This window comes from Zootoca vivipara, chromosome W (assembly GCF_963506605.1).
Source record: "Zootoca vivipara chromosome W, rZooViv1.1, whole genome shotgun sequence".
Taxonomy (NCBI): domain Eukaryota; kingdom Metazoa; phylum Chordata; class Lepidosauria; order Squamata; family Lacertidae; genus Zootoca; species Zootoca vivipara.
Genome location: NC_083293.1, coordinates 7,153,236 through 7,177,359, shown reverse-complemented (window position 1 = coordinate 7,177,359; position 24,124 = coordinate 7,153,236). Strand labels below are relative to the sequence as shown.

At 49.4% G+C, this 24,124-nt stretch overlaps 1 pseudogene; it reads left to right on the top strand.

The window, feature by feature from the left end:
- LOC132591431 (tubulin polyglutamylase TTLL11-like) overlaps window positions 1–24,124 on the top strand; it is a 97,590-nt pseudogene that overhangs the window by 41,907 nt on the left and 31,559 nt on the right.

Below are 24,124 nucleotides of genomic sequence, written 5' to 3'. Positions count from 1 at the left end.
AGAAAGAGAGAGAGAGAGAAAGAGAGAGAGAGAGAAAGAGAGAGAGAGAGAAAGAGAGAGAGAGAGAGAGAGAGAGAGAAAGAGAGAGAGAAAGAGAGAGAGAAAGAGAGAGAGAGAAAGAAAGAGAGAAAGAAAGAGAGAGAAAGAAAGAGAGAGAAAGAGAGAGAAAGAAAGAGAGAGAAAGGGAGGGCTTTTTAGTTGGGTGTGGGAATCTGTTAAATTTTAGTGTATTTGTAATTTTTATTGTTTTTGGTTTTATTGTGTTTTTTGTGTTTTTCTTTTGTTCTGTTCTTGCTGTTTTTTACAGAGGTTTTATTTTGTTTTTAAGGGGAGGGGTCAGGGCTGCCCGGGAGGGGGTCCCAGCAAGCAAAATGGCTGGGGCAGATTCCACAGGGGGTGATGCACTGGGACAACCGATCTCAGTGGTCACGGGTAGGAGGAGGAGTTACGCTAAGACCAGACCATGTCATTACCGAGGAGGCAGACTTAGTCGTTGTCTGAGGACTATCCCTGCCTCCGGGTCTGGTCCTGACCGGACGGATATTGGAATCAGCAAGGGATACCCACATGACCTGAAGGTGCTGCTGTGCAATGCCAGGTCGATGATGAATAAGACCACTGCCATTCACGACCTGATTGTGGATGGAGGATTTGACCTGGCATGTGTGACAGAGACCTGGTTGGATGAAGCCGATGGGCCCGTTCTTGGCGCTGCTTGCCCACCAGGTTTCTCTTATGCACAGCAACCCAGGCCATCTGGGCGGGGAGGGGGGGTTGCAGTGATTTTTAGGAAGTCATTAGTTTGCACCAGGCGTCCTATTGGTAAGACTGAGTTTTCTGAGTGCATGTTCTGGAAGTTGGGCAATAGGGGCAGTACAGGATTCCTTTTGGTGTACCGACCTCCCCGCTGCACCAAGGATTCCCTGCCCGAGCTGCTTCAGGTCGTGTCGGATGTGCTCCTGGAGACACCTAGCTTGGTTGTCTTAGGGGATTTTAACATCCATGCCGATACGACCTTACAAGGTGCCGCTCGGGACTTCGTGGAAAGCATGGCCACCATGGGGCTGTCCCTGAATAAGTCTGGCCCAACTCATAGCCGCGGACATGCCTTGGACTTGGTGTTTACCTCTATGGATGTTGGTGATCTGACATTAAGTAAAAGCGAAACAAAAGAAGTGCCATGGTCAGATCACTTTCTGGTGCAACTGGACTTCTCCACAACCCTTCCCCTCTGCAGGGAGGTGGGACCGATTCGGATGGTCCGCCCCCACTACTTAATGGATCCAATTGGCTTCCAGAGAGTGGTAGGGGATGTTTTATCCCATGTCGATGGCCTTTCAGCTGATTCCCTGGTGGCCCGCTGGAATGCGGAGTTAACCAGCGCTATTGACTGTCTGGCTCCGAAGCGCCCTCTCAGATTGCATGGAGCCCGGACAGCCCCGTGGTTTTCCCCGGCGCTGAGGGCGATGAAACAGTCATTGAGACGGCTAGAGCGCCGGTGGCGGAAAACTCATTTTGAATCAGACCGGACACGGGCTAGAGCTCAACTTCGAGCCTACCAAGTGGCAATGGCGGCGGCGAAGAGGACCTTCTTCACCGTCTCCATCGCATCTGCAGAAAACAGCAGCAGGAGACTCTTCCAGGTGGTTCGCAATTTAGCGGAACCACCTGCTCCATCCGGGCCCAGTACGGGCCACATGATCTCCTGCAATGATTTTGCAAAGTTTTTTGCAGATAAAGTCGCTCAGATTCGGGAAGAGGTAGACTCCACCGTGGGAGCAGGGCCGGGGCAGGGGAGTGCTAGAGTCCTGTCTAGTCAAGTTTTGTGGGATCAATTTCAATCTGTTACCTCCGAGGATGTGGACAGGCTGCTTCGACGAGTGAAACCAACCACCTGTCTCCTTGATCCTTGCCCATCCTGGCTTATAAAAGCTAGCCGGGAAGGGCTGGGCGATGGGCTTCGCGGGTTGGTAAATGCTTCTCTCCGTGAGGGAGCCTTCCCAGACCCGCTGAAAGAGGCGGTTATTAAACCGCTTCTTAAAAAACCATCTTTAGATCCGGCCAATATGGCCAACTATCGCCCAGTCTCAAATCTTCCATTCTTGGGCAAGGTGATTGAGCGAGTGGTTGCTGAACAACTTCAGGCACGCCTGGAAGAAGCGGACCATTTGGATCCCTTCCAGTCAGGATTCAGGCCTCATCATGGGACTGAAACTGCCTTGGTCGCACTGGTCGATGATCTCCGGCGGGCTAGGGACAAAGGTAAGAGCTGTTTCCTTGTTCTGCTGGATCTCTCAGCGGCTTTTGACACCATCGACCATAACATCCTTCTGGACCGTCTAGAGGGCTTGGGAGCTGGGGGCACTGTCATGCAGTGGTTCCGCTCCTTCCTCCTGGGCCGTGTTCAGAAAGTGGTGGTGGGGGATGAGTGTTCAGACCCCTGGGCTCTCACTTGTGGGGTGCCTCAGGGTTCTGTCCTCTCCCCCATGCTTTTTAACATCTATATGCAGCCGCTGGGAGAGATCATCAGGGGGTTTGGGCTGGGTGTCCATCAGTATGCTGATGATACCCAGCTCTACCTCTCTTTTAAATCAGAACCAGTGAAGGCGGTGAAGGTCCTGTGTGAGTGCTTGGAGGCGGTTGGAGGATGGATGGCGGCTAACAGATTGAGATTGAATCCTGACAAGACAGAAGTACTGTTTGTGGGGGACAGGAGGCGGGCGGGTGTGGAGGACTCCCTGGTCCTGAATGGGGTAACTGTGCCCCTGAAAGACCAGGTGCGCAGCCTGGGAGTCATCTTAGACTCACAGCTGTCCATGGAGGCACAGGTCAACTCCGTGTCCAGGGCAGCTGTTTATCAGCTCCATCTGGTACGCAGGCTGAGTCCCTACCTGCCCACTGACTGTCTCTCCAGAGTGGTGCATGCTCTAGTTATCTCTCGCTTGGACTACTGCAATGCGCTCTACGTGGGGCTACCTTTGAAGGTGACCCGGAAACTACAACTAATCCAGAATGCGGCAGCTAGACTGGTGACTGGGAGCGGCCGCCGAGACCACATAACACCGGTCCTGAAAGACCTACATTGGCTCCCAGTACGTTTCCGAGCACAATTCAAAGTGTTGGTGTTGACCTTTAAAGCCCTAAACGGCCTCGGTCCGGTATACCTGAAGGAGCGTCTCCACCTCCATCGTTCTGCCCGGACACTGAGGTCCAGCTCCGAGGGCCTTCTGGCGGTTCCCTCACTACGAGAAGCCAAGTTACAGGGAACCAGGCAGAGGGCCTTCTCGGTAGTGGCACCCACCCTGTGGAATGCCCTCCCACTAGAGGTCAAAGAGAACAACAATTACCAGACCTTTAGAAGGCATCTCAAGGCAGCCCTGTTTAGGGAAGCTTTTAATGTTTAATGGATTTCTGTATTTTAATGTTTGATGGATTTCTGTATTTTAGAATTTCTGTTTTGTTGGAAGCCGCCCAGAGTGGCTGGGGGAACCCGGCCAGATGGGCGGGGTATAAATAATAAATTATTATTATTATTATAAAGAGAGAGAAAGAAAGAGAGAGAAAGAAAGAGAGAGAAAGAAAGAAAGAAAGAGAAAGAAAGAAAGAGAAAGAAAGAAAGAAAGAAAGAAAGAAAGAAAGAAAGAAAGAAAGAAAGAAAGAAAGAAAGAAAGAGAAGAGGGAGCAGGAGGGAGAGAGGAAGGAAAGAGGTGAGAGAAAGAAGAGTAGGAAAGAAGGAATAAAGAAGGAAAGAAAAAGAAAGAGGGAGAGAAGACAGAGATAAAGAAGGAAGGAAGGAGAGGGACAGAAAGAATAAGAATGAGAGAGAGGAAGAAAGAAAGGGAAGGGGGGGGGGGTTGCCGCCTTGATTCAGGGCCAGAAAAGAGCGCGAAGGGACCCCTCCCCCGGCCCCAGCTGTTTGTCGGCGCTTTGTCGGCGCGGCGCTTCAGCAGCAAGGTCCCGCTGGCTGGGGCGCTCGGCGGGCCACATGACGAGGTCTGGCGGGCCGGATTTGGCCCCCGGGCCTTGTGTTTGACACCCATGAGATATACTTTTCCAAAAAAACCGGAAGCATTTTTGTTAGGAATAATGGGAGGAGAGATTAGAAAAGAAGATCAAACACTGTTTATGTATGCAACAACCGCGGCTAGGACATTGTTAGCCCCAAAATGGAAATTACAGGAATTACCAACAATTGATGAGTGGCAGATAAAAATGATGGACTATGCTGAACTTGCTAGAGTGACTTGCAAGATCCGAGACCAAGGAGAGACGAGGTTTCAAAAGGACTGGAGTAAATATGTGGACTCTATGGAGAAAAACTGTAGATCTTTAAAAACACTTGCAGGATTCAAATAAATCCTACGAATTGACTAAAAAGTTAAAAAGGAACTGCAAAAAAACGGAGTTAATAAGAAACTCGCATGAAGGGAGGGGGGGGGAAGTCATAGCTCGGCAGAGCAAGATGTAAGAGAAAAATATAAGATGTTTTGTATAAAAGATTGGTTTTTTTTATTTTAATTTGATAAATTGGAAAATGGAATAAATTTATTTGAAAAAAAAAAAGAACAGCCTCCGGCGCCGCATGACAGTGTCCTGGGCGCGCGACCGAGATATTGTCTCTGCGTCCCATCCCTGTGTCCCTGGGGCACATGCGCCTTAGCGCGGAAAACGGGACACACGGAATCTGGACGCAGAGACACAGGGACTTTATTATGTAGCATGCCCTTCTGGATCAGGCCCAAGGGGCCCCCGCCTAGTGTAGCGTCCTGTTCTCATGGTGGCCAGCCATATACCTCCACTGAGAAAGCTGCAAGTAGACATTGATGGCCTTGCCTCCTCCATGAATTTGTCCAGTCTTCTTTTGAAGCCAGCCAAGGTGGTGGCCAACACTGCCTCCTGTGGAAGTGAGTTCCACAGTTTAATTCTGTCATGTGCATTTTCTTTTATCTGTCCCAAATGTTCCAAGAAAATCATTTAAGGCAACAGAAGTTCTTGCTGACGTATCCCTCATCAACAGATGCAACCTTGGTTTGTTTGTCCATTTTCAGACTTGTTGTTTTTATTCAGACAGGATATAAGAGCATAATCAATTGCCATGATGGAAATCAAAACACCCTGTCCAGGAAAAGTTATTGGGGTGTGTGTGTGTCTTGCAGCGGCTATAGGTGCTCCACTTCTGAGCTGCAGCCCCCCCCCCCCTCTCCTGGTGTGCTTGAGACAAGATTCAGAGTTGGGACTCCATCCCAGACTCTTCTAACCCCCCTGTTTTTACTGTTAATGTTGCATTTTAATTTATTAATCGCTTTCTAAACTCAAGGTGATCCGCACATGTTGTTGTTTAGTCGTTTAGTCGTGTCCGACTCTTCGTGACCCCATGGACCAGAGCACGCCAGGCACTCCTGTCTTGCACTGCCTCCCGCAGTTTGGTCAAACTCATGTCCGTAGCTTCGAGAACACTGTCCAACCATCTCATCCTCTGTCGTCCCCTTCTCCTAGTGCCCTCCATCTTTCCCAACATCAGGGTCTTTTCCAGGGAGTCCCCTTCTCCTAGTGCCCTCCATCTTTCCCAACATCAGGGTCTTTTCCAGGGAGTCCCCTTCTCCTAGTGCCCTCCATCTTTCCCAACATCAGGGTCTTTTCCAAGGATTCTTCTCTTCTCATGAGGTGGCCAAAGTCTTGGAGCCTCAGCTTCACGATCTGTCCTTCCAGGGAGCACTCAGGGCTGATTTCCTTAAGAATGGATAGGTTTGATCTTCTTGCAGTCCATGGGACTCTCAAGAGACTCTCAAGAGTCTCCTCCAGCACCACAATTCAAAAGCATCAATTCTTCGGCGATCAGCCTTCTTGATGGTCCAGCTCTCACTTCCATACATCACTACTGGGAAAAACATAGCTTTAACTATACGGACCTTTGTCGGCAAGGTGATGTCTCTGCTCTTTAAGATGCTGTCTAGGTTTGTCATTGCTTTTCTCCCAAGAAGCAGGCGTCTTTTAATTTCGTGACTGCTGTCACCATCTGCAGTGATCAAGGAGCCCAAGAAAGTCAAATCTCTCACTGCCTCCATTTCTTCCCCTTCTATTTGCCAGGAGGTGATGGGACCAGTGGCCATGATCTTGGTTTTTTTGATGTTGAGCTTCAGAACATCTTTTGCGCTCTCCTCTTTCACCCTCATTCAAAGGTTCTTTAATTCCTCCTCGCTTTCTGCCATCAAGGTTGTGTCATCTGCATATCTGAGGTTGTTGATATTTCTTCCGGCAATCTTAATCCCGGCTTGGGATTCATCTAGTCCGGCCTTTCGCATGATGAATTCTGCATATCAGTTAAATAAGCAGGGAGACAATATACAACCTTGTCGTATTAAAAGTTAATCGTATTAAAAGTTAAAGAGTTAAAAGAACAAGAACAACAAATACATTTGAAACCCCAGCAGGGTTTCAAAAACCATATACACAGCTGGTACAGCCTGTTGGAACAAAAATGTCTTCCACTGTTTTTGAGGAAGTTCAGATAGTGCTTGCCTGTTGTATGCTTGGTTGTAAGTTGTTTCGGGTTGCCTTGGGCAAGATAAAGTGACTGACTGACTGACTGACTGAATGAATGAGTGAATGAATGAAATAACAATAATATCTCGACAGGTACTCAGCATTCCACAGGACAGGGGTAGCCACAAAGTGCTGGTCCTCCAGGTTACTGCCGGGAGAGTTCCCGAAATCTTTGGAAATAGGATCACTGCTGGCTGCAACGATCTCTTGGGTGTATAAGGGGTAAGGCAAGTTAACTGGCCCTGAGCTGTATAGGGAGTTATATGTCCTTCTCCAGTTTGCAGACACAAGGGAACAGCAGTGGTTAACGCTTTGGACTGGGCTCCTTGTTTCCAAATTGTGGAAATCCTCGCCAAGCTCATCAAGAGACTCTTCCTCCAGACACAAGACTGTAGTCTTCACCTGGAGTACTGTGTCCAGTTCTGGGCACCACAGTTCAAGAAGGAGACGGACAAGCTGGAAGGTGTCCAGAAGAGGGCAACCAAAATGGTCAAAGGCCTGGAAACGATGCCTTATGAGGAACAGCTTAGGGAGCTGGGTATGTTTAGCCTGGAGAAGAGAAGGTTAAGGGGTGATATGATAGCCATGTTCAAATATATGAAAGGATGTCATATGGAGGAGGGAGAAAGATTGTTTTCTGCTGCTCCGGAGAAGCGGACACGGAGCAATGGATTCAAACTTCAAGAAAGAAGATTCCACCTCAACCTTAGGAAGGACTTCCTGACAGTCAGAGCTGTTCGGCAGTGGAATTTGCTGCCAAGGAGTGTGGTGGGGTCTCCTCCTTTGGAGGTTTAAGCAGAGGCTTGACAGCCATCTGTCAGGAATGCTTTGGTGGTGTTTCCTACTTGGCAGGGGGTTGGACTGGATGGCCCTTGTGGTCTCTTCCAACTCTACGATGCTATGATTAGGAAGAACTTCCTGACAGTAAGAGCTGTTCGGCAGTGGAATTTGCTGCCAAGGAGTGTGGTGGGGTCTCCTCCTTTGGAGGTTTAAGCAGAGGCTTGACAGCCATCTGTCAGGAATGCTTTGATGGTGTTTCCTCCTTGGCAGGGGGGTTGGACTGGATGGCCCTTGGGGTCTCTTCCAACTCTACGATTCTATGATTCACCCCACCCGTTCCGGCCTTTTCGTGACGTGTTAAGGGACAAATTTGTGTCACTTCTGGGTTCGGCACTGCGTGCGATCGCACACCTTTCGGGCGCACGTTAATCGGTTGTTGCCTATAGTGCCCTACCAAAGATTGCTACCATAGATTGCTAAAAGCAAAGGTTTGCCACGTTTACAACAAGGTGGTTTCCTGGTGGAAGGAGAAGGTAAGGGGCGGGGGGAGGGGAGAGAGAGAGAGAGAGAGAGATTGCTCCGAGACGGGTTCCACAGGACAGTATTTTGACTGCAGATTTTGAGGCACTAATTGACAAATTGTGACTGTGGCAGTTCCTCTTGGCTTTAATGGCACAGCCTGCTCACATAATCACAGCTCTTTTCGGGTCAGAATGGCATGAACTGCCATTTTGCAAAGGTCAGGAGGAGCTACTGAGATTTCAGCTCATCCTGACCCACACTGGCAAAAACAACAAGAAGAAAACAGAAGAGAAAATGAATGTATTTTCTGATTTAAGCAAGCTGACGGAGGGAGGGAGGGAGGGAGGGAGTCAGAAGAATCACAGAATCATAGAGTTGGAAGAGACCCCAAGGGCCATCCAGTCCAACCCCCTGCCAAGCAGGAAACACCATCAAAGCATTCTTGACATATGCCTGTCAAGCCTCTGCTTCAAGACCTCCAAAGAAGGAGACTCCACCGCACTCCTTGGCAGCAAATTCCACTGCCGAACAGCTCTTACTGTCAGGAAGTTCTTCCTGATGTTGAGGTGGAATCTTCTTTCTTGAAGTTTGAATCCATAGAATCATAGAATCCTAGAGTTGGAAGAGACCCCAAGGGCCATCCAGTCCAACCCCCTGCCAAGCAGGAAACACCATCCAAGCTTTCTTGACATATGCCTGTCAAGCCTCTGCTTAAAGACCTCCAAAGAAGGAGACTCCACCGCACTCCTTGGCAGCAAATCCCACTGCCGAACAGCTCTTACTGTCAGGAAGTTCTTCCTGATGTTGAGGTGGAATCTTCTTTCTTGAAGTTTGAATCCATAGAATCATAGAATCCTAGAGTTGGAAGAGACCACAAGGGCCATCCAGTCCAACCCCCTGCCAAGCAGGAAACACCATCCAAGCTTTCTTGACATATGCCTGTCAAGCCTCTGCTTAAAGACCTCCAAAGAAGGAGACTCCACAACACTCCTTGGTAGCAAATTCCACTGCCGAACAGCTCTTACTGTCAGGAAGTTCTTCCTGATGTTGAGGTGGAATCTTCTTTCTTGAAGTTTGAATCCATTGCTCCGTGTCCGCTTCTCCGGAGCAGCAGAAAACAACCTTTCTCCCTCCTCCGTATGACATCCTTTCATATATTTGAACATGGCTATCATATCACCCCTTAACCTTCTCTTCTCCCGGCTAAACATACCCAGCTCCCTAAGCCGTTCCTCATAAGGCATCGTTTCCAGGCCTTTGACCATTTTCGTTGCCCTCTTCTGGACACGTTCCAGCTTGTCAGTATCCTTTTTGAACTGTGGTGCCCCGAACTGGACACAGTGCTCCAGGCGAGGTCTGACCAGAGCAGAATACAGTGGTCCTATTACTTCCCTAGATCTAGATGCTATACTCCTCTTGATGCAGCCCAGAATTGCATTGGCTTTTTGAGCTGCTGCATCACACTGCTGACTCATGTCAAGTTTGTGGTCTACCAGGACTCCTAGATCCTTTTCACATGTACTGCTCTCAAGCCAGGTGTCTCCCATCCTGTATTTGTGCCTTTCATATTTTTTTTTCTGCCCAAGTGTAGTACCTTACATTTCTCCTTGTTCAAATTCATCTTGTTTGCTTTGGCCCAGTTGTCTAATCTGCTAAGGTCATTTGGAAGTGTGATCCTGTCCTCTGGGGTATTAGCCACCCCTCCCAATTTGGTGTCGCCTGCAAACTTGCTCAGGATGCCCCCAAGCCCATCGTCCATGGAGACCACAATTATAGCCCATCCTGTCTCAATGGATTGGGGTGGGTAGCTGCAGTAAGAACTCCCCTAATAGAAGTTTATCCAGATACGATGACATCACCGCCCTTCCTTTTCTGCCAGAGTCAGGCCAAAACCTATAAGCATAGCTGCCAAGTTATCCCTTTTTTTTAAGGGATTTTCACTTATGCTGAATAGGCTTCCTCGCGAGAAAAGGGAAAACTTGGCAGCTATGTGCCTATGTTGCGATGTTTTCACAAGGCTCTGCTGATGAAGACCCGTCAGTGAGAACTTCTGTTGCCTTAATGATTTTGTCGGAAGATTCGGGACAGGTAGAATAAAGTACTTCTTCATTGCAGTGCACAATTGCTCCTGCAAGAAGCTGCGGTGGTCACCCATTCGGATGGCTTTAAAAGTGTGATGCAGCAGCTCAAAAAGCCAATGCAATTCTGGGCTGCATCAAGAGGAGTATAGCATCCAGATCTAGGGAAGTAATAGTTCCACTGTATTCCGCTCTGGTCAGACCTCGCCTGGAGTACTGTGTCCAGTTCTGGGCACCACAGCTCAAGAAGGATACTGACAAGCTGGAACGTGTCCAGAGGAGGGCAACCAAAATGGTCAAAGGCCTGGAAACGATGCCTTAGGAGGAACGGCTTAGGGAGCTGGGTATGTTTAGCCTGGAGAAGAGAAGGTTAAGGGGTGATATGATAGCCATGTTCAAATATATAAAAGGATGTTATATAGAGGAGGGAGAAAGGTTGTTTTCTGCTGCTCCAGAGAAGCGGACACGGAGCAATGGATTCAAACTACAAGAAAGAAGATTCCACCTCAACATTAGGAAGAACTTCCTGACAGTAAGAGCTGTTCGGCAGTGGATTTTGCTGCCAAGGAATGTGGTGGAGTCTCCTTCTTTGGAGGTCTTTAAGCAGAGGCTTGACAGGCATATGTCAAGAATGCTTTGATGGTGTTTCCTGCTTGGCAGGGGGTTGGACTGGATGACCCTTGTGGTCTCTTCCAACTCTATGATTCTATGATTAGGAAGAACTTCCTGACAGTAAGAGCCGTTCGGCAGTGGATTTTGCTGCCAAGGAGTGTGGTGGAGTCTCCTCCTTTGGAGGTCTTTAAGCAGAGGCTTGACAGGCATATGTCAAGAATGCTTTGATGGTGTTTCCTGCTTGGCAGGGGGTTGGACTGGATGGCCCTTGTGGTCTCTTCCAACTCTATGATTCTATGAAAAGAGGATTGGACGAATTCATTGCCTCCATGGCCAATGGCAATAATGCTTCCGAAGACAAGATGCTGGAAACTGCAGGAAGGAAGGGGGGGCTCTTGCGCTCCGGTCCTTCTTGCCGGCTTCCCATAATGGGCATCTGGTTGGTTATTGTGAGAACAGGATGCTGGACTAGATGGCCCTCGTTTGGCCTAATCCAGCCGATTCTTCTCCTGTTCTTCTTTTATTAAAAGTGTGCCCTGGGTAGATTCTGGATAGGGTGGGTTGATTTGAATCAGGGCAATTGACTGAGCACTTACGTCTCGTCTCTGTGTCAGCTTTGTATCTTGTCAAGTTTGGAAATGAAGAAACAAACCAAGGTGGTGTAAAATCAGCAGTTTAATCAGCGAGAGCATTAAAAAAAAAAGGCTGATTCTTTTTTTCTTTTTTTTTAAAGAAAGTTTATTTGATTATTGCAAGTCATTACACAAAGTCTGCAAATGCACAGGAGAAAAAAGAATATAAGAAACAAAAAACATATATATCCATACAGTTAACCAACATTTAAAATACATCAAATCCTTACCAATTTGTTTTATTGAATTACCCCCATCCCCCCACCCCCCCACCCCTTCCCCTTCTTCTCAACCTTCACTTAACTGTCTTGACAGTTTTCCTTCTTATCTCTGTCTGCACCTTTTAATTTCTTTTTCAACAACATACCATTTATTTTCCTGATCCTCTACACTTTTTGTGCATTCTTTCTATGTCCTATCCCTCTCTCTTCTCTTTTTCCTCTCTCTCTGCCATGTTGCTATTTGAGCGTTTAATAGTCCTGAAATAGGTTTGGTTTTTTCCGCCTGGCACTTAATATAGTCCATGAATGATTTCCAATTTTTCACACCATCTTCTTTCTTTGTTCCCTTTACTTCTTCATATTTCATAGCCCAATTGCAATAGTTCGTTACTTTAATTTGCCATTCCTCCTTAGTTGGTACCCTTTGAGACTTCCAATCTTTTGCTATTAGTAGCCTTGTGGATAGAAAAAAGGCTGATTCAATGGCCAAACCAAGTTTCATTTCATGCATTTTAATTTATATGCCGCTTCACATTTCAGCAGAAAACTTAAGTGGTCTAAAAATCCCGTTGCAAAGGAGTCAATATAAGAAATATAATACAGTCCGCATTCAAGCCAAGCAATACTACTACATCTGCTGCTGACCATCGGAATAACTCCACTTTAAGTAACATAATTAAATAAATCTCTAAAGCATATTAAGCAACACCAAGAACTACAGAAACAAATCATATGCAAAAGATAAGAATATATCAAAGTTACATCAAGATGTGCTATAGTTACAATATATAATGAGATAGAATAATAGAATCATTGACATCTCCATAAATATTCCATGTTCAAATATATGAAAGGATGTCATATAGAGGAGGGAGAAAGGTTGTTTTCTGCTGCTCCAGAGAAGCGGACACGGAGCAATGGATTCAAGCTACAAGAAAGAAGATTCCACCTCAACATTAGGAAGAACTTCCTGACAGTAAGAGCTGTTCGGCAGTGGAATTTGCTGCCAAGGAGTGTGGTGGAGTCTCCTTCTTTGGAGGTCTTTAAGCGGAGGCTTGACAGGCATATGTCAAGAATGCTTTGATGGTGTTTCCTGCTTGGCAGGGGGTTTGACTGGATGGCCCTTGTGGTCTCTTCCAACTCTATGATTCTATAAGAATATATCAAAGTTACATCAAGATGTGCTATAGTTACAATATATAATGAGATAGAATAATAGAATCATTGACATCTCCACAAATATTCCAAAAACATGTGTGGTGTGGAGTGTGGTGGAGTCTCCTTCTTTGGAGGTCTTTAAGCGGAGGCTTGACAGCCATCTGTCAGGAATGCTTTGATGGTGTTTCCTGCTCGGCAGGGGGTTGGACTGGATGGCCCTTGGGGTCTCTTCCAACTCTAGGATTCTAGAGGAGGAAGAAAGGTTGTTTTCTGCTGCTCCAGAGAAGCGGACACGGAGCAATGGATTCAAACTTCAAGAAAGAAGATTCCACCTCAACATTAGGAAGAACTTCCTGACAGTCAGAGCTGTTCGGCAGTGGAATTTGCTACCAAGGAGTGTGGTGGAGTCTCCTTCTTTGGAGGTCTTTAAGCAGAGGCTTGACAGGCATATGTCAAGAATGCTTTGATGGTGTTTCCTGCTCGGCAGGGGGTTGGACTGGATGGCCCTTGTGGTCTCTTCCAATTCTATGATTCTATGATTCTATGACTTTGTGGAAAGTGCTGCTGACTATATATATCTACTGGGCTGGGCCTGAGGAACAGCGCTTTCCTTCCTCCTAGACTGGTCTCCTTCTCTCCTTCTCTCCTCCTATTTGGCCCTCCAACTCCCATTCGCCACCCTTTTCTGTGTGAGGGCATCTTAAGTTCCTTGCCCTGTGTGGCCTTCTGGTTGGGTGGGCATCGCATGGGCAGACCCTGACCACCAATGAATGTTTCAGACTGATGTCACAAGGAAATTTCATAGAATCATAGAATCGTAGAGTTGGAAGAGACCACAAGGACCACACTCCTTGGCAGCAAATTCCACTGTCGAACAGCTCTTACTGTCAGGAAGTTCCTCCTAATCATAGAATCATAGAGGACTTGGACAACACCTCTAGAAGGATACAATACAATGGCTTGACAGGCATATGTCAAGAATGCTTGGATGGTGTTTCCTGCTTGGCAGGGGGTTGGACTGGATGGCCCTTGTGGTCTCTTCCAACTCGACGATTCTATGATTCTATGTACCATTCCCTGTTTGTGGAATGCTCTCCCCAGTGAGGCCCGTCTGGCTGCTTCATTATACGCCTTTAGGTGCCAGGTGAAAACATTCCTTTTCAACCATGCCGGGGTCTGATTAACATCCTACCGGTTTTTGTTATGTATTTTATGTTTTATACATTGGCTCCCAGTACGTTTCCGAGCACAGTTCAAAGTGTTGGTGCTGGCCTTGAAAGCCCTAAACGGCCTCGGTCCAGTATACCTGAAGGAGCGTCTCCACCCCCATCGTTAAAGACCTCCAAAGAAGGAGACTCCACCACACTCCTTGGCAGCAAATCCCACTGCCGAACAGCTCTTACTGTCAGGAAGTACTGAAGGAGCGTCTCCACCCCCATCGTTCTGCCCGGACACTGAGGTCCAGCGCCGAGGGCCTTCTGGCGTTTCCCTCGTTGCGAGAAGCCAAGTTGCAGGGAACTAGGCAGAGGGCCTTCTCGGTGGTGGCACCCGCCCTGTGGAACGCCCTCCCATCAGATGTCAAAGAGATAAATAACTACCTGACATTTAGAAGGCATCTGAAGGCAGCCCTGTTCAGGGAGGCTTTTAACGTTTAATAGATTACTGTGTTTTATTTTTCTGTTGGAAGCCGCCCAGAGTGGCTGGGGAAACCCAGCCAGATGGGCGGGGTATAAATAATAAATTATTATTATTATTATTAATATCTTGTAATTTTATCTTGTGAACTGCCTGAGCTCTTCAGACAACGGGCAGCGTACCAATTAAATAAATCAATGCAATATAACACAGCTATCCTACTTCATTCATGGCGTGCTCTGGTCCATGGGGTCACGAAGAGTCGGACACGACTAAACGACTAAACAACAACAACATCCTATTTCATTTATTTCTTTAACAAAATGTCAGAAGATAGCTGCTTACTAAAATATATTGCAAAAAATAATCTCAAACCTACTTACTGCTTTCCATTGATACTACCCGATATATATATATATATTCTTTAAATGGTGCAAATCTGAGAATTAACCCTGTTAGAGTATTTCTTTACATTTTGCCAGCCTTCCTCAGCTGGTGCCCTCCTGGTGTTTTTAGGCTCCCAACACCGTCCCCTTTGGGCTTAATGCTAAGCTACCATAACTCGGGTGGTGTGTCACTTCGAGAAAAACCCCATAATTTCATGATATTTAGAGTTTAAATAACAAAAAATGTATACAGTGGTGCCTCGCTTAACGAAGGCCCTGCTTAACGAAATTTCCGCTTAACGAAAGGATTTTTCGAGCGGAGCTTGCCTCGCTAGACGAATGGGTTTTACGAAAAATCCGTCTAGCGAATCGCGGCTTCCCATAGGAATGCATTGAAATTCAATTAATGCGGAATACATGGAATTAGCCGACCTGACCGGGAGACTTCGAGACCAGCGAGAAAAAACGGTGGAAGAAGATTGGAAGAGTTTTAAAGACTCTTTGAAAAAGAATAATATAGAAATAGAGTAACAAGAAAGGGTTTTTGATAGAAACAGGGAGCTGCAGCTTATGAAAACAGATTTGTGTTGAAGGAAAATTGTAATATTTATTAAGGTTATGGATGGATTAAGATATAAATATATGGAATCAAAGTTAAAGAGGAATATGAAGTAGAAATTGCTAACAGATTAATATGTTATGAATCGCAGTAAGGAGGAACCGAGGAAGTCAAACACAATGATTAGAGACGAAATTCAGATTATGAAATTTTTGTTTGTGTGTGTATTTTGTTTTGTTTGTGTTTAATTAAAAAATTAAAAAATTAAAAAAAAAAGAAATTCAATTAATGCGTTCCTATGGGCAAAAAAATTTCAAAAAAAAATTCAATGCATTCCTATGGGATTCGCTAGACGAATTTTTCGCTATAAGAAAAGACCCGTGGAACGAATTAATTTCGTCTAGCGAGGCACCACTGTAATCCTATATAATAATGTCCATGTTGTCCCTGTGTCCAGTTGTCCCGTGTGTCCCTGGGTCACTGCGCATGTGCCCCAGGGATACAGGGATTGGACGGAGGGACAACGGCCAACCGCCGCTCCGCCAACCGCCGCTCCGAAGCCCAGTCTCATGCTGGAGGTGCGCGGCGAGGCGGCGGGGGAAAGAAGCGCTCCCCCCGGCAGCCTTGCCGCGCACCTCCGGCATGGGACGGCGCTTCCTCGGCCGAAGCGGCAGCGGGCGCCGAGGGAAGCCGGCTTTGGCTTGGCGGCAGCGGGAAGAAGAGGAGGAATTCCTCCTCTTTTTCCCGCCGCCGCCAAGCCAGTCCCCAAGCCGAAGTGCGGCGCAGCGGGGGCTTTTCGCTGTTTGACTTCCCGGAGTGAAGGGGGAGGCAAACGGCGAAAAGCACCCGCCGCGCCGCACTTCGGCTCGGGGACTGGCTTGGCAGCGGCGGGAAGAAGGGGAGGAATTCCTCCCCTTCTTCCCGCCGCCGCCAAGCCAGTCCCGGAGCCGAAGTATGGCGTGGCGGGGTTTTTCGCTGTTTGCCTCCCCCTGGGGGGAAGGCAAACGGTGAGAAGCCCCCGCTGCGGGGTTGCCGGCTCTGTCGGGTGGGGGGGAGGGAGAAGCAGAAGATCTGATCGGTCTTCGGCTTCTCCCTTCCCCTGCCCAACAGAGCCGGCATTTGGCTCTGTCAGGTGGGGGAAGGGAGAAGCAGAGGATCGGATTGCTTCTCCCTCCCCCCACCCGACAGAGCCGGCAACCCCGGGATCTGTGCTTTCTGTCGGCGGTGGTGGGACGGGAACGAACGGAGAGAAAGGGCTGCTTTCTCTCCGTTCGTTCCTCTCCCCTCACCACCAACAGAAAGGGCTGTCGGCGGCGGAGGGAGAGGAAGGAAGGAGGAGAAAGGGCTGCTTTCTCCTCCTTTGTTCCTGTCCCTCTGCCGCCGACAGCAAGGACAGTTCCGCGGCGAGGCAGCGGGGGGGGGGGGTGAGAAGCGCTCCTCCCCCCGCCGCCTTGGCACGCAGCGCCGGCATGGGACGGAGTTTCGGAGAAGATCTCCCGCCCCCCCCCCCCTCGCCGCACACCTCCCGCATGAGACGGGGCTTTGGAGACCTCCGAAGCTCCGTCCCATGCCGGCACTGCACGAGAGCAGCGTTCTAGCGCCCGTTTCTAAACGGGCTGAATTCCACTAGTTGTAATATATAACTGTATTTAATAAACCAAAAAATAATTATTATTTTTTTAAAATAAATACCCCATAGGTTCGCCATCAGGGTGCTAAGAGAAGATTGAGGCAGGAACCACTTGCCAATTCGTGGTAAACCCTTACCTTCCAAGTTCCGGACTTCAGAATCCGGGACCGGCAGCCATTTGACACCGGAAGTTGCGTCGATGTAACTTCCGGTGTCGCTTTGCCCTTCTATGGGCACCCAAAATGGCCGCCGCCGGCTTCGAAAGTCGCTTGCGCGCATGTCAGGAAGTGCTCCGGCGCAACTTCCGGTGACGCCCCGCCCATCTATGGGCACCAAAATGGCCGCCGCCAACACCGGAAGTGACGACTATGCACTTCCGGACATGCGTACATGCGGCTTTTGAAGCTGGCGGCGGCCATTTCTGGTGCCCATAGAAGGGCAAATTGGAAAGGAAAAAAAATGGCCGCCGGCAGGAGAAAATAATGGAGAAAAACGGGAGACGAAGTGATACGGGGGACCACCGGGAAAAGGTAAGTAAAAACGGGGGTTTCCCGGGGAAAACGGGAGACTTGGCAGCTATGGGTAAACCATATTAATTGCATGTGACGTGTGAATGCAGCCATTTTATCCAGCCGACACTTTGATTTCCATTTAGAGATTACCTGTAGGGCTGATTCTGAAAATGCTTAATGTCCAGCATAGGGGAGTTTGGAAATGTCTTTTTTTAAAAAAAACCAAAAAACGCTGTTGTCTCTTGTCTAAAGATTTTAGGATTTGACATTCTGCTGATGAAGAACTTGAAGCCAATCTTGATGGAAGTCAATGCGAACCCCAGCATGAGAACGGAGCACGAGAAAGAGGTAAGACCCTTGCTTTAGACTCTTTTTCCCCCCCCTGAAAGACAGAAGCTGGCTATGGACTTCAACAGCTCCTGCCTCCCCTCAGGGTGCCACCTCGCTTCCTTCCTAATAATAATAATAATAATAATCTATATATATATATAAATGTAAAAATCGTGAAAATCCAGGTTCCACTTGTCTCCGAAACCGCTTTACCGATCGTCCTGAAATTTTGACACAACGATCCAGGCCCCTCCCCGAGCGTTGTCGGGGGCAAAAATCCCTCAAATCGCACACCTGGGCAGGTGTAGACCTGGTTTTCCACCAAGTCAAACAGCGCCCTCGAGTGGCGTAGTACCCTCCTCCACCCCCCTCCTTTCCTGTGAAATCTAAGCCACACCCACAAACCAAATGACATCATCAACCAAGCAACTGAAACCACCAAGGCGGCCATTATCAGACAGACTAGGCCGCTTTCCAGACTATCTTCTTTTCTAGGCTCAACATTCCCAACTCTCTCTCAACCCTCCCTCCTAAGGCTTACTTGATCATCTCGGCCACCCCCCTCTGCACACCTTTCAGCTTGTCAATGATATAATAATATGAATTAGCAAAGGCCAGCTGGTATTATTTTCAGAAACCTGCCGAGGTAACAGATAAAGGGCAGGTAGAAAATCTATATATATAAAAATGTAAAAAAAAACTTGAAATGAAAGGGACATGAAAACCTCAAATAGCACACCTGCGCAGGTACAGACCTGGTTTTCCACCAACTCAAACAGCGCCCTCAAGTGGAATTCCTCCCACAGTACACCCCCTCCCTTCCTGTGAAATCCACACCCACAAACCAAATGACATCATCAACCAAGCAACTGAAACCACCAAGGCGGCCATTATCAGACAGACTAGGCCGCTTTCCAGACTAGGCCAAGTGGAGGTAGGGGGGGGCGAATAGAGGGAAGGGATAAGTAATGGGTCAGAACAGGGTGGGGGGGAGACACAGGGATGAAGCCTGCCCTCTCCACAATATCTCACCTCGGCTTTGCAGACTAGGCCAAGTGGAGGTGGGGGGGGCAATAGAGGGCAGGGATAGGTAATGGGTCAGAACAGGGTGGGGGGAGACACAGGAATGAAAGCTGCCCTCTCCACAGTATCTCACCTCGACTCAGGGGGACTCTGAGGCTCAGGGGGATCTGAAGGGGGGCTATTACCCTCCATTTCACAGACTAACGCACAGCAGCACGTGCAGGGCCAGCTAGTTAATAATAATAATTAAATGCACCTCCTCTCCTCCCAGGTAGCTAAATTGGGCTTGACCCTAAGGGCTAAACTCCACACCACATGCTGCAGATCTGCAGCTGGATTTCCTGCCTCTTCTCTGTCAAGACCACAAACTTGACATGAGTCAGCAGTGTGACGCAGCAGCTCAACAAGCCAATGCAATTCTGGGCTGCATCAATAGGAGTATAGCATCTAGATCTAGGGAAGTAATAGTACCACTGTATTCTGCTCTGGTCAGACCTTACCTGGAGTACTGTGTCCAGTTCTGGGCACCACAGTTCAAGAAGGATACTGACAAGCTGGAACGGGTCCAGAAGAGGGCAACCAAAATGGTCAAAGGCCTGGAAACGATGCCTTATGAGGAACGGCTTAGGGAGCTGGCTGTCAAGCCTCTGCTTAAAGACCTCCAAAGAAGGAGACTCCACCACACTCCTTGGCAGCAAATTCCACTGCCGAACAGCTCTTACTGTCAGGAAGTTCTTCCTAATGTTGAGGTGGAATCTTCTTTCTTGAAGTTTGAATCCATTGCTCCGTGTCCGCTTCTCTGGAGCAGCAGAAAACAACCTTTCTCCCTCCTCCATATGACATTCTCACTGCCTCCACTCTGCACCCCCTCAAGAGGTGTGCGCCCCTCGGCCGAAGAGGTTCCGGGGGCAAAGGCAGCAGGCACGGACTCCTTCCTCCACCATCACTCCTCCTCATCCGATGCCGCGCGTGGCACTTACGGGGGCGGAGCGGCCTCGCAGAGCAGGCAGCCGCAGACCCCTTTGCACCCGCAGCAGCCCCCGGGCTTGCCTCCCGCTCCCCATCCTCCAGAGGCGGAACCAGCAGCATCGGCGGCCGCCACTGCCTCCTCCTCTATCCCAACCCCGGCGGCAGTGCCGCCTGGTGGCCAGGCGCCCTGGCGCACTGCGCCACCCAGCCCAGGCCTAGAGACGGCCCTGCAAGGCCTGCTCCGTGTGCTGGCTCTGGAAAGCTAGCGATCCTTGTGCAAGATCTAGGGTGGCTCTGCGAGATCTTGCAAGCGTATCCCAGAACTGGGCCTCGTCTCCCGAGCGAGGCAGAGAGTTTAAAATCACACTTTGGTGCCAGGGAAACCCTACGTAAAAATAACTTTGAAGCTCACTGCCTTGCTTGCAGAATTGCAGCCAGCCAGCCAGCCTTCAACTGCATATGCTTGAATTCGCACAAGTTAAATGCAATCACTCTGCACTGCTCGCCCCCCCCCCACTGTGCTCCTGATAAGAAAGAAAATGGCCAGAGTGCAATCTATACAGGTTGTAACCCGGCATGAAAGTGGTTGAATAGGGTTAGCTACACCCAGGGAAATTATTCACCTACTAGTGTATTTCAGCCCGTTCAATAACGGGCGCTAGAACATCCCGGGGTTCGGAGAAGCGCTTGCGCAGCGCTTCTCCGAAGCCTGGGACCTGTCCTTGCTGTCGGCGGCAGGGAGAGAGGAACGAATGGAGAGAAAGCAGCCCTTTCTCTCCGTTCATTCTTCTCCCCCCCACCCCCCACCGCCGACAGAAAGCACAGATCCTGGGGTTGCCGATCCTCTGCTTCTCCCTCCCCCCGTCTGACAGAGCCAAATGCCGATCGGATCTTCGGCTTCTCCCTCCCCCCCACCCGACAGAGCCGGCAACCCCGCAGTGGGGGCTTTTCGCCGTTTGCCTTCCCCCCAGGGGGAGGCAAACGGCGAAAACCCCCGCCGCACCATACTTCGGCTCCGGGGCTGGCTTGGCGGTGGCGGGAAGAAGGGGAGGAACCCCTCCCCCTTTTCCCGCCGCCGCCAAGCCAGTCCCACAGCCGAATTGCCCGCTGCCGCTTCGAATTACTCGGCTACGGCGAGCAGGCAAGCAGCTCGCCCGCTTGCCTTCGCCGAGGAAGCGCCGTCCCATGCTGGCGGTGCGCGGCAAGGTGGCGGCGGGGGGGGGGAGGAGCGCTTCTCTACCCCGCCACCTCCCAGCGCACCTCCAGCATGACACGGGGCTTCGGAGCGGCGGTTGGCGGTTGTCTCTGCCTCCAATCCCTGTGTCCCTGGGGCACATGCGCAGTAACCCAGGGACACACGGACTACTGGACGCAGAGACACAGGGACTTTATTATATAGGATTCCATTGAAGGTTGGGTTTTTCTGGGCCATAGCTGCCAAGTTTTCCCTTTTCTCGCGAGGAAGCCTATTCAGCATAAGGGAAAATCCCTTAAAATAAGGGATAACTTGGCAGCTATGTTCTGGGCTCTGCAAAACACACACACACACACACAGGAAGTTGAACAGGGGGAAAAAGAGACAAGCACTCACAGTTACGCAGAAACTTCAAAAAAGTGTATGAACATGTTCCCAGCACGGAAGTAGCCTAGGATGTCTAATACAGAGCAAGTTACAGGTAGGTAGCCGTGTTGGTCTGAGTCGAAGCGAAATAAAAAAATTCCTTCGGTAGCACCTTAAAGACCAACTAAGTTTTTGGGTTTTTTTGGTACGAGCTTTCGTGTGCATGCACACTTCTTCAGATACACTTGAAACAGAAGCAACCAGACCCTTATATATATATTCAGAGGGTGGGGGTGGTGGGCTGTAAGAGTGGTAAACCTGTTGATGGCTGTTAACGACTGCGGATGACTGCAATAGGTCCTGCGGGGAAAGGTTGGATTTTTCTGGGCTAAATTGCTGAATTGGAAATCATTACCAAGCTTAAGTAATGCAAAAGGCTGGACTAGATGAATCCCAAGCCGGAATTAAGATTGCCGGAAGAAATATCAACAACCTCAGATATGCAGATGACACAACCTTGATGGCAGAAAGTGAGGAGGAATTAAAGAACCTTTGAATGAGGGCACAAAAGATGGTCTGCAGCTCAACATCAAAAAAACCAAGATCATGGCCACTGGTCCCATCACCTCCTGGCAAATAGAAGGGGAAGAAATGGAGGCAGTGAGAGATTTGACTTTCTTGGGCTCCTTGATCACTGCAGATGGTGACAGCAGTCACAAAATTAAAAGGCGCCTGCTTCTTGGGAGCAAAGCAATGACAAACCTAGACAGCATCTTAAAAAGCAGAGACATCACCTTGCCTACAAAGGTCCGTACAGTTCAAGCTATGGTTTTCCCAGTAGTGATGTATGGAAGTGAGAGCTGGACCATCAAGAAGGCTGATCGCCGAAGAATGGATGCTTTTGAATTATGGTGCTGGAGGAGACTCTTGAGAGTCCCATGGACTGCAAGAAGATCAAACCTATCCATTCTGAAGGAAATCAGCCCTGAGTGCTCACTGGAAGGACAGATCCTGAAGCTGAGGCTCCAATACTTTGGCCAGCTCATGAGAAGAGAAGAATCCTTGGAAAAGACCTTGATGTTGGGAAAGATGGAGGGCACTAGGAGAAGGGGACGACAGAGGACGAGATGGTTGGACAGTGTTCTCAAAGCTACGAACATGAGTCTGACCAAACTGCGGGAGGCAGTGGAAGACAGGAGTGCCTGGCGTGCTATGGTCCATGGGGTCACGAAGAGTCGGACACGACTAAACGACTAAACAACGACAACAACCAAGCTTAAAACCACGGAGCCGCCTGGGATGAATAAAGACATTGGATTCTTAACTCATTATGCATGATCAAGCTTTCTTTAGCGCCTCAGCCCTTGCTTCCCCCCCCCCCCGCAGGACCTATTGCAGTCATCAGCAGTCGTTAACAGCCATCTACAGGTTTACCACTCCCATCAGCCCATCACCCATTCCCACCCACCCCCACCACCCTCTGTATATATATAAGAGTCTGACACTTCTGTTTCAAGTGTATCTGAAGAAGTGTGCATGCACACGAAAGCTCATACCAAAATAAAAACTTAGTTGGTCTTTAAGGTGCTACTGAAGGAATTTTTTTATTTTAATACAGAGCAGTGAGTGTGCTTCTGTTGTGTGTTTGTTTTTGTAGGCTGGGGGCAAAGCAATACTGTAGACCAGGGCTGGGGAAACTCTGCCCCCCCCCCCAAGAAGCTATTGGACTCTATCAGCCAGTTGCGTGGCCATTAGGTCAAGGATGAAGGAAGTTGTAGTCTATGAGCATCTGGGAATTCACAGGTTCCCCCATACCTGATCTAGGGAGAATTTTGTCATTCATCTGTGTGCGCTCTTTGAATCCAAGGTTTCTCCAGGGGTCTATGAGTACATCCGAAGCCCTGTTGATGAGGCAGTCAAAATCTCCGTCATCCGGGACACCCTGCGGTTAGTGGATCCACGCAAGAAAAAGAGGGAAAAGACATTGTAAGTGTGCATTGATTTCGTGTCCTTTTTACCAGATATACATGTCTGTTGTTCGCAGAAGGGAGTTGCTTTTCTCATACTAGAGTTCAGTGACCAGGCAGTCAAAATTCTGCATCAGGAGCAGCCGGATTCTGCAACCTGCACAAATGACTTTCCCCGTAACCTTTGCCGCTTTGCAAAATGCACCCCGGCTCTGACGTTCAAGCATATCTCTGCAATCATAATGGCTACCGTGTTTCCCCCTTTTTAAGACACCGTCTTATTCTTTTTTTTACTCAAAAAAACACACGGTGTCTTATTTTCAGGGGATGTCTTGTACCTTAAGGCCTCCTCGGAGGGGCCAGGCAGCTGGCTGGGGTGCTGCTGGGCGCTCTGTGCGGCGCTGCAGCAGCAGCTGGGTCCAGGCACCAAGGCAGCAGGCCGCTGGCTCAGTGCTTCGTCCGGCGCTGCGGAGCGCTCCTCTCTGCAGCTGCCGGTTCCGGTGGCAGGGCGGCAGGCAAAAAAACCCAAACCAAAGAGGCCAGGCCGCTGCACTCCGCCCAGCGCTGCAGGGCGCTCCAAGCGCTTGGTGCTGCGGAGCGCTCCTCTTTGCAGCTGCCGGTTCCGGTGGCGGGGCGGCAGGCAAAAAAGAAAAAAAAGAGGCCAGGCCGCTGTGCTCCGCCTGGCGCTGCGGAGCGCTCCGCTCTGCAGCCGCCGGTTCCAGTGGCGGGGCGGCAGGCCGCCTCGGGCAGGCAAAAAAAGAGAGGCCAGGCTGCTGGCTCGGGCGCGCGGAGCACCCCGAGCCTCTGAGAGCCAGCAGGACGAGGAGGAGGCTTGCCGGGTCGTCGCCCAGCAGCGCGCGCGGAGCGCCCCGAGCCTCTGAGAGCCAGCAGGATGAGGAGGAGGCTTGCCGGGTCGTCGCCCAGCAGCGCGCGTGGAGCGCCCCGAGCCTCTGAGAGCCAGCAGGACGAGGAGGAGGCTTGCCGGGTCGTCGCCCAGCAGCGCGCG